This window comes from Camellia sinensis, chromosome 7, assembly GCF_055761805.1.
Source record: "Camellia sinensis isolate YWXY chromosome 7, ASM5576180v1, whole genome shotgun sequence".
In the NCBI taxonomy this organism is placed as follows: Eukaryota; Viridiplantae; Streptophyta; class Magnoliopsida; order Ericales; family Theaceae; genus Camellia; species Camellia sinensis.
The window spans coordinates 150555631-150565792 of NC_138967.1; the positions used below are offsets into that span (position 1 = coordinate 150555631).

Sequence of the window (10162 nt, forward strand, 5' to 3'; positions counted from 1 at the left end):
TCACCTATAAAAACAGGAGGCTTGTTGAATTCTAGTAAGAGGGTATATAGAGATGTAAAGAGAAATGAGCTTGAAACCAATGTAGCTTGGAGGCTTAAGGACTGTAGAATGAGCGGGGAAGTGATGATTGCTTTGGGCGTTAGTTACCATTTAAGGTTTCTAACGATGATTGAAAGGCACAACACAAGCTTAATAACAAAAGAGAAATCACCTTCCTTACTATATATGCTAATTATGAACACATAAATGAAGAGATACAAAATGGGTTACAACTGATAAAACTCACCCACCGAAAAAAAAAAAAAAACACAAATACTCACAACAAAACAATTATTTTCTTGCAAAACAAACTGACCTAGATATATATCTAAAAGGAAGCAATCAAATTCAGATTTGGAATCTCTTGTTTATCACCCAATTGATTCAACTTTGCAAAAACCCCAACCAATGGTGCTGTATTGTAAGTGCAAGCCTCAGTTTGCATGTAGTTCCCTCTTTGATCACTGAAATTGTCTTGACAATCAGAACCTCCAACTAATGCTCTAACAACAACATTCGGGTTTGGTTCCTCTCTACTGTACCAATTGGCATACCCTTGGGTGCACCCAATGAATCCTTTGTTCTCTCTGTAGAGCACAATTGATGCACCCCTGTGGTGCATCCTTGTGGGGTATTTAGTACCATATCCAACTAGGTAGCTCATGTTCATGGGGTTGGACCCCAAAATGTAGTCCACTTGAGCTTTGGCTAGGTTGAAGAGCTCTTCTGGGCTAACTACTCCTCCATGGCAGTTGAGCTTCTGGTTCAAGCTTTTGAGGAAGTCCGAGTATACGGTGAGAAGGAATGTGGCCGAGGATACATATTGCATGTTGTTCCATTGCCGAATGAATAAAAGGCCTCCCGGGGTACGATCAATGTTGTTGGTGCCGTTGTTTTTGTTGAAGCATGAGCATATGTAGTGCTCGGCTTTTGACAGGTATTGGTCTAGGGTGTATTTGTGCTCCTTGTGCTTGCCCTCCATTTGCAACTGAAAATTAACAAGAGGGTGATGCAAGAAAATGAGGGGAACCACATGGATTGAAAAAGAATAGGGGAGAAGAAAAATGACTGTTTATCCAAAAATAAAATAAAATAAAATAAAATAGAGAATGATTACATCACGTTGAAACCGATGCTATGTTAGTGTTGCATTGGGACCACACACCGATCAACCAATGTAGTGTCAACACATCATCGGTTTTAACTTTGGCTCATTTAAAGCATTTTAAGTAATGCACTAAAGTAACTGTCAAAATCTAAATATACAATAAGACATCTTTAAAAATTATCTTTAATGGTCTATCATTTCTCTTACCTAATTATAATATGGGTAAATTAAACTGACACTCCATGAGATTTTTTTTAATACAGATTTCCCTTCACATTTGAAAAATTGCACTTATCTCATGTCATATTAAAATGACAGATTTGCCCCTTAGCCTTTATACATATAAAATAATAAAATAATACAGATATTTTATTCATGTCATTTCAAGAAAAATAACAATCTATCTTCTTTGGTTTTAACTCACACAAATTTTTTTTTTCGTGTTTTTATTTTATTTTATTTTTACTGAATTTTTTAAAACTTTTAAGCAATTTTTATTTTTTATTTTTTAGATACACCTAATTTAGTTATACTTAAGAAGTATAATATTTTGTGATTTTTTTTAAATTCACCAAATATAAAAAAATACAAAAATTCGATACATTATCTTATTTTGTTGTATTCAATAATTTTTTAAAATTTTTTTGTACAAATTTTATACTTTTTAAATATATCTAGATTAAATTGATCTAATCTAGATATAATGGTGTAATTAAAAATGAAAAATTATATTCATATATAAAAATTTATACAAAAAAATATCATAAACATATTGTGATAGTTATATTGCTGTAAATATAAATCATGTTTATGGTTGTTTTGTTTTAAAGTGAAAGGTTACCATTAAGTTATATCATTGTGTTTAAAAATTATATATAAAATTTATATTTATATACCATCACACAATATGAATATAGGATATAGTCATGATAATAAAAATAAGAAATTATAAGAAATTAGTGACAAGATAGTCATTTAATGATGAAATGTTATAGGATATAGTCATGATAATAAAAATAAGAAATTATAAGAAAATGATAAGATAGTCATTTAAAAAATTTTAGAATATGACATCAGTAATCTAAGTTACAAATCTCAAAAAAAAAAAAATGTAATTTTTCAAATGTGAATGAAAAATCTGTATTAAACAGAAATCTCAAGAAATGTCATTCTACTTTACCCTTATAATATTGACAAAATTTGTCAAAGTTGAAGCCAATCATGGGTAGCTCCAGATGTGTTGGCGCTACATTTGTTGATTGGTGTGTGGTCCCAATACAACGCTAACATGTCATCGGCTTCACCGTGTGGTAGTTATTCTCAATTTTATTTTATTTTTTTGATAAACTGTCATTGTCATTTTTCTTCTCTACAATTTTTCTTTTCTCACATGAGCGAAAAATGTAATTTACACTTTCAAGAAACCTAGGGGTTTTTGGTACCAAAAATATAACATAGGCCATCTTCTCTCACTGTAGACTCTTTGACAACGGTTCTCTCTCTTCGGCGGCAAGATTGACGGCAAGCAAGACTATTTTGACGGTACGATGACCCGTTTCTAGAAACTAGTTTCGGCGGCGATCGATGGCACGTACTAATCCCTTCTCTTTTTGTTCTTTAATGAAAGCAATTGATGAAACTATTTTCAAATCTGGATTTTGGTAAATCACCCTATTTTGTTGTCTGAGTTTTATTTCAAATCCAAAGAAGAAAAAAAGTGCAGCACGTTATTTTGTATTGAATACACCAAAAAAAGTGAAAGACATTATGATCAAGCTTGCACTTTATTTTGTATTTAACAAGCAAATGAGCATAAATTATAAAAAAAACTTTAAGAGGCGCACACTATATGCATCTTATCATAAATTGGTCATAAAATATGTAACTTTGACACAAATTGATATAACAAAAAAATTATTCTCACCAAGCCACAAACCTTTATAACATCAACCACAAAATTTTAGCCATTTTGTTACGTTAATTTGTGGTTAATGTTACGAATTTTGTTATAAAATTATATCAATTTGTGATAAGGTGCTTATGGTATGCAACTTTAAACCTTCCAAGAAGTGCTAGTAGAGAGGCGGAGGAGGAAGCATACATGAACTACAGATATCTCAAAACTGTTTTGAAAACTACCTTAAATTTTTCACTTCCTGTATGAATTTTTGAATTTTTTTCCACCATTTTCTTGTATCAGACTATATCATTCAACAATGCTGTTACATGCTTTCTCAGTTGGAAATACTTAAAATATTTTTACTTATCATCATTATAAATTTGTATTTTATAATAGATGATGGATGAGAAAAATACAAGTAATGATTGCTTTGATGGTGGAAGCCCTCTTGTAATAAAATTAGATTTTTTTGATCTTTGAGTCAAGTTTTGTAATTTGAAACTGCTAATACGCCCAAATCGCCAAGTCAAAACCGCTCTTTATTTGGCAACCGAATCGTCGATTTTTTATAAGAAAAATGACAATTTCTAAAAACAATTTTATCAATTTGTCACTCGCTGTACGATTTATATTTTACTCTTAAACAGCACCGACCCGCATCACACACACTCCTAATTTAAGTATAGCCACGAATTTCAAGAGGACATAATGGTAGCATGGGATTGACCTTGTAATTTAGAATTACAAACTATGAGTTAAATAAGAGAAATGGTAGAGACATTTAATTTATCACTTCTAAAAATTATCTCTAATGATATGTTTGACAAGTGTCAAAATTTTAATTTGTTAAACATTCCATCATATGAGATTTAATCTCAATGCCACATCATTAAGAGTAATTTAGAGATAATAAATTAAAAGGGTGTAGCATTATTGGTTAAATAATTAACCAATTTATAAGTATATAAATTAAAATTATTTATGACTGTAATTTAAGTGTAGCATGAGATTGACCCTTTAACTAATCACTAACACCATGGCCTCCCATGTTGTCTTTCCATCACTCAACGTATAAATGTAACCCTCACTCTCTCAATTAATGAGAGAAGAGGAAGGTACCACATGACACCTACTCTCTTTACACACAAAAATTGCTATGAGGGAAAAATTCAAATTTGATTCATTGAAAATTAAATTGAGTTGGCTCTCTTTTTTATTAGTCCATTTAGACAGTGAAAACTTGTATGGGGTCCTTTAACCTAAATTTTAATCTTGGATTTGTGGTGAGACAAAAATCACTCAAATCATTTAATATTAAAAGTGATAAAATAAAATAAAATTTCACAAATAATGGAACAAGATCAAATTGAGAAGGGGGGTCGACCGACAGCGTCATGTCTCCATTTGTGTGAATGATGAAATCTAAAAAGAAGAGAATCAAGAACACTTCGACGTCAACATCATAATAACTTTTTTTTTCTTAATTACAATTTTTAAAAATAATTTTAAATTAATGATATATTTTATCAACTTTAACCATTAAAGTGATGAATTTTATCATGAATTTATAAATATTTTATGAAAATATTATCAATTAGCAATTTTTCTTTTTTTTCACCTGACTAATTTGCGATTGAAATTTCTTTCTCATGTAAAAATGACATAATAAAACTGTGAGATGTACAATATGTTTAGTTATAATTTTTTTAATTTTTGATTACAACCACATATGATGTTGATTATGATGTGATTGTTAAGAGTAAAACCTGATTACAAAAGTTTTCCCAAATATTTTAACTTGAGAAAACAGTAAAACTTGTTATCCAGAATTTTTATTTAGGAACTTATTCAAACTGTAAAAGAGTGGTTGAAATTGAAATGATATATTATATTGCCCCATATAGAATGAATTAAAATCATATATTGATTATTAACAAAAATTTTGAGCATTTAGTAAAAAGGCGAAGTGAGTTTTTTTTTTTTTTTTTTTAATTTACAGTATCAGTGGACAATAGTACACATTGTACACGAGCCAAGGGTCCAGCACTACCTTTGAATCCCATCCCTGTGACATTCACACACATTCACGGATATCAATTACACCAACACTCCTTAATTATTAGAAGTTATCGTTGGGGTGTTTTCAAAAGTTGATAAAAAATTGATTTTTAATTTTTTATTAAGTTTTTTAATTTTTTGAAAAGTGATTTGAAATGTTAGTAAAAAGTTGACTTTTAACTTTTTGATTTAATATTTATTTATGATATCAAATCAAATTAAAATGACAAAAATATTCTTACCTAACATTTATTTTTTACTTTTTCCACTTTCTTCTCAAAGGCCCAATTTGTAATTTCTAAGTGTTGCGTTTTTTTTATTTCCCAAATGAATAAAGTGACGTTTTTGACCGGAAACTTTTTTTTTCCCATGGATAAAAAACGTGGCGTTTTGCCAAGCTTCCCAAAACAGCACATTTAATTTTTTTATTTATGATATTATAAATATTGACTTTCTTTAATTATAAAAATTGTATAAAAAAAACCACTTTCAAATATCGTTATACAATTTTTACGGTTGATATAGTCAAAATATACAAGTTCATAAATAAAAGTGATAAAATGATATTTGAGAGGGTGATTTATGATCCGGTGTTGGGCCGAGGTATAGACCGAGCAAGTTGAGGGCCAGGCAGAGCATTGGGCCGAGATGATCGACTGTTCACCCGGAGATGGGCTACCAGAACTTGGGCCGGGCAGAGTTTGGACTGAGTGTGTGCTGCCCCGGACCGTGCAGAAGCTGCTCGGCCAGGAAGTGACCGGTCAGACCAGGATGCTCGGTCCGAGGATGGTCGAAACCAGACAGACCGAGAGACCGGCGCTCGGAAAGGCGCGGTCAGCCGAGGTAGTTGATTGACCGGCGAGAAGGCCGACCAAAGGAGGAGCCCGGGCTAGGCTTTGCCGAGATGCCGCCTAGCCCGGTCCTTCATTTCTTTATCCGGTTAGGCGCTTAAGGTATGAAGCATGGTACGACCGAGGTAGGGCAGCTCGGCTGCCGAGCTCCGGCTGTGCTGACAGGCAGTTGAGAGCAGGTGATGAATGGCATGGTTTATGCTGACAGATGGGATAGCAGAGCCACGTGTCAGGAGATGACAGGGAGTGGATATGGGGCTCAGAAGGTATATAAGCATGTCTGCGCCCCCTATACGCAACAGACGAACACTCTGTAAGGAATTTCTTACACTAAAACACTCTCCCTTCTCTCTATTCCCTCTAAGGTGTGTGCTAACTTGACCGTCGGAGGGTTTTTCCGGCCACACACCGCCGGGTAGCTCACCCCTATTGGCTCGCAGGTGATCGGACATCGACGGAACTTGGAGGAAAGGAATACGGGCACGCCGGAATATTTGCTCCCCGTACAATTGGCGCCGTCTGTGGGAACTTGACAGACAAAACCTTGTCTTCCAGGTTCATCTGATCGCCGTCCATGGCGAACAACGACGAGTTCCCGTTGTCCGCCATCGACGGAGCCACCCTGGAGTATACCCGAAGGAGAGAGGGACCTCCTGCCGTCCATCCAACGGCTGACTTGGGGACGCCCACTGGAGGGCAGTCAGGAGACGCGCGGGATAAGCGCGGAAGGAGTCATGGGCGTTCACGCAGTCCAGACAGTCACCGGCGGAGAGACTCACACGCCAGGCGACTGGAAAGCAAGTTAAAGGACCAAGACGCTGTCATCAGGCGGATGGCGGCGGAGATGGAGGATCTTAAGCGGCATGTCAAAGGGAAAGGTGTAGCTGGAGTGGGAGACCACAGTGAGCGCACCCCGTCCCACCGGTCAGGCGATCAGAGTCAGCGACGTACTCAGTCCATTTCCATCACTAGGAGTTACCAGGTTGGTGATTCCGACATGCATGCAGAAAAGTCTAGCGCGCAAGACAGTACCTACAAACCCTCACGTCCGGCGACGACTTCGAGGTATTCTTATTCTGCTCAGTCAGAGGACCTGCGGGCAGTGTTAAGGGAGCGGGCTCGCCGGCGCGAAGCTCAGAGAATACCTGCTTTCCAGCGGCTCTCCTACGGGGTTCACGGCAGCGAGGAGGTCGGAATGCCTCCACCCCGCCAAGCAATGCCAATATTCGAAGATACAGACTTGGCAAGGCTGAGTGCCACTCCTTTTTCCCTGGAAATAGAAACAACGCCGCTTCCGGCAGGCTTCCACCAGCCTAAGTTTACACTTTACGACGGAAAAACCGATCCGTACATGCATGTGAGCCACTTCCGACAGGTTATGGCCGGACATCGGCGCAATGACGGACTTATGTGCCTAATCTTCCCGTCAAGTTTAGGCGAGCTGGGCCTAAAGTGGTTCGAGAGGTTGCCAGAAGGGAGCATACAAAGGTGGCATCAGTTGGCCGAGGCGTTTGTTACGCGCTTCAAAACTAACACAAAAACACCAAAGGAAGTCGATCACTTGCTAAGTGTCAAGATGGAACCGTGCAACACACTGAAGGCGTACAATTCAAGGTATTGGGAAACCTTCAACGAGATCTTAGACTGCCCGGTCAACCTTGCTATCACACAATATAAGCGCGGTCTCCCGATCGGACATAGACTGCGGGACTCGCTTACCATGCACCAACCGACCTCTATGGGCCAGCTCATGCAGCGCATCAATGAGCACATCCGAGTAGAGGATGATGCGTCGGCTTCCACCGTGAAGGCCACTCCGGTCGGGACAGACAAAAAGACAGCAGGCAAGGTGCACGCAGTTGGGCAAGAGTCCAACCGCTCAAATGACCGAGCAGAGGAATCAGACCGAGGTTCAAATCGAAAAAACCGGGGTAGAGGACGTCGGAATGACCGGGATGATTACCCCCGAGATGACGTCGAGGACGCAAACAGAAGAATGAAGGCAAGGACTGGCATAACCACGGTCTTCAAGATTCCAATCTATCGCATACTTAGTGAAATCCGAGACGAGGAGTATGTCCGGTTTCCTGCTAAGTTGGGCGATGGACAAAAGGGCTACAATCCGCGGTATCGTTGTACGTTTCACCGGGAGAGGGGCCACCGGACTGAGGATTGTTTGCCTCTGCGACAACACTTGGAAGAACTGGTTGCGGCCGGGCATCTGGACCTTTACATTGATGGCGGAGTGAAACCGAATCAGGCTCCGGTCGATCCCAGGGGACAGGACGACCGAGATGCACCACCACAGGGAGTTATTAATGTCATCCACGGAATCGTGGAACCGGAGCGTGTTTGCGAACTCCGGGGCATGATTAAGAAGGCCGAGCATATGAGGGAAGTTTTGTCAGTACAGCCTGCCATCAAAAGGGGGAAGACAGAAGAGAAAGACGTGATCAGTTTCACCTCAAGGGATTTAGAGCGTATCCAGACGCCGCACAACGATGCTCTTGTCGTAACACTACGCGTCAAAGAATTTGATGTTAGACGGATCTTGATCGATCAGGGAAGCTCGGTCGAGATCATGTATTATGATGCGTTCAAACAGCTCAAACTTCGTGAGACAGACTTGGCTCCGGCCACTTCGCCACTGGTTGGATTTAACTCGCAGCCGGAGTGGCCATTGGGAAAGATTATCCTACCGGTCAAAGCGGGATCCGTGGTCAAGCAAGTGGAGTTTTGGGTGCTACAAGTGCCTTCAACGTACAACCTTATCCTTGGAAGAGGATGGCTTCACGCCATGCAAGCCGTAGCATCGACCTACCACCAGGTGATGAGATTCCCCTCGGCTATGGGGGCAATCGAGGAGATTTGGGGTGATCAGGTCATGTCCAAGCAGTGCTTCGTGGCGGTCAACGGGAGCCGGGCTGCCAAAGGATTCGTTCAAATGATCGAGGGACCGGAGGACCGGAGTGTCTTGGATGATGTTGGCACCAAAGCAGAAGACAAGGCAGTTGAAGAATTGGTTGAGGTGCGGATTGATGCCGAGCAGCCGGACAGATTCTTCTTGCTCGGTTCAAGTCTCTCGGCCATGGAGAGAACCGAGATGATTGAGTTTTTAATGGCGAACATCGAAGTCTTTGCATGGTCGCCCTATGACAAGCCTGGTCTTGACCCAAGCTTTATCTGCCATCACCTCAATGTCTTCCCTGGAGCAAAGCCAGTCATCCAGCGAACAAGGAGATCGGCGCTGCATCACGCCGAGGTAGTAGCAGAGGAGGTAAAGAACTTGCTTGAGGCACGAGCAATACAGGAAGTGCACTACCCTCGGTGGATTTCCAACACGGTAGTGGTGCCCAAGAAAAATGGAAAGTGGCGAGTTTGTGTCGACTACAAGACAGTCAACCGAGCTTGTCCAAAAGACAGCTTCCCTTTGCCGCGCATTGACCAGCTAGTGGATTTGACGGCTGGACACAATCGGCTCAGTTTCTTGGATGCGTACCGCGGCTATCACCAGATTGCCATGCATGGGCCTGACCAAGAGATCACCTCTTTCATGACTCCAAGGGGACTCTTCTGCTATCGAGTTATGCCCTTTGGTTTGAAAAACGCCGGGGCAACCTTTCAGAGGATGGTGACCAAAATGTTCGCTCCTTTGCTCGGCCGGACAATGGAGGCTTACATCGATGATATGGTGGTAAAGAGCCGACATGAGGCACACCATTTGTCCGACTTAGCCGAGATGTTCGCCATTCTGAAGAAGCACAAGCTGCGCTTGAACGCATCGAAGTGTGCCTTTGGCGTGGGATCCGGGAAATTTTTGGGATTCTTAGTCACGAACCGAGGCATCGAAGCAGACCCTACTCAGATCAGAGCCGTGCAAGAATTGAAACAACCCAACTCGGCTAAGGACGTGCAGCATCTGGCCGGGATGGCCGCCGCGCTTAATCGATTTATAAGCCGGTCATCAGATCGCTGCCGCCCTTTCTTTCAAGCATTGAAGTCAAAGTTCTCATGGGATGACGAGTGTGACCGAGCTTTGGCCAAGCTCAAAGATTATTTGTCTTCTCCGCCGCTGTTGGTTACACCAGAGCCCGGTGAGGAACTCTACCTTTACCTTGCCGTCTCCCAGCACACAGTAAGTGCGGTGTTAGTCCGGGCTGAAGGAATTAAGCACCTCCCAATTTTTTACGTAAGTAAGACCCTTCT

General features: G+C 40.3%; 1 pseudogene; it reads right to left on the minus strand.

Annotated features, from left to right (window-relative positions):
• Positions 1 to 367: 367 nt before the first annotated feature.
• On the minus strand, positions 368 to 868 carry LOC114317666 (endoglucanase 11 pseudogene; annotated as a pseudogene).
• Positions 869 to 10162: the final 9294 nt, after the last annotated feature.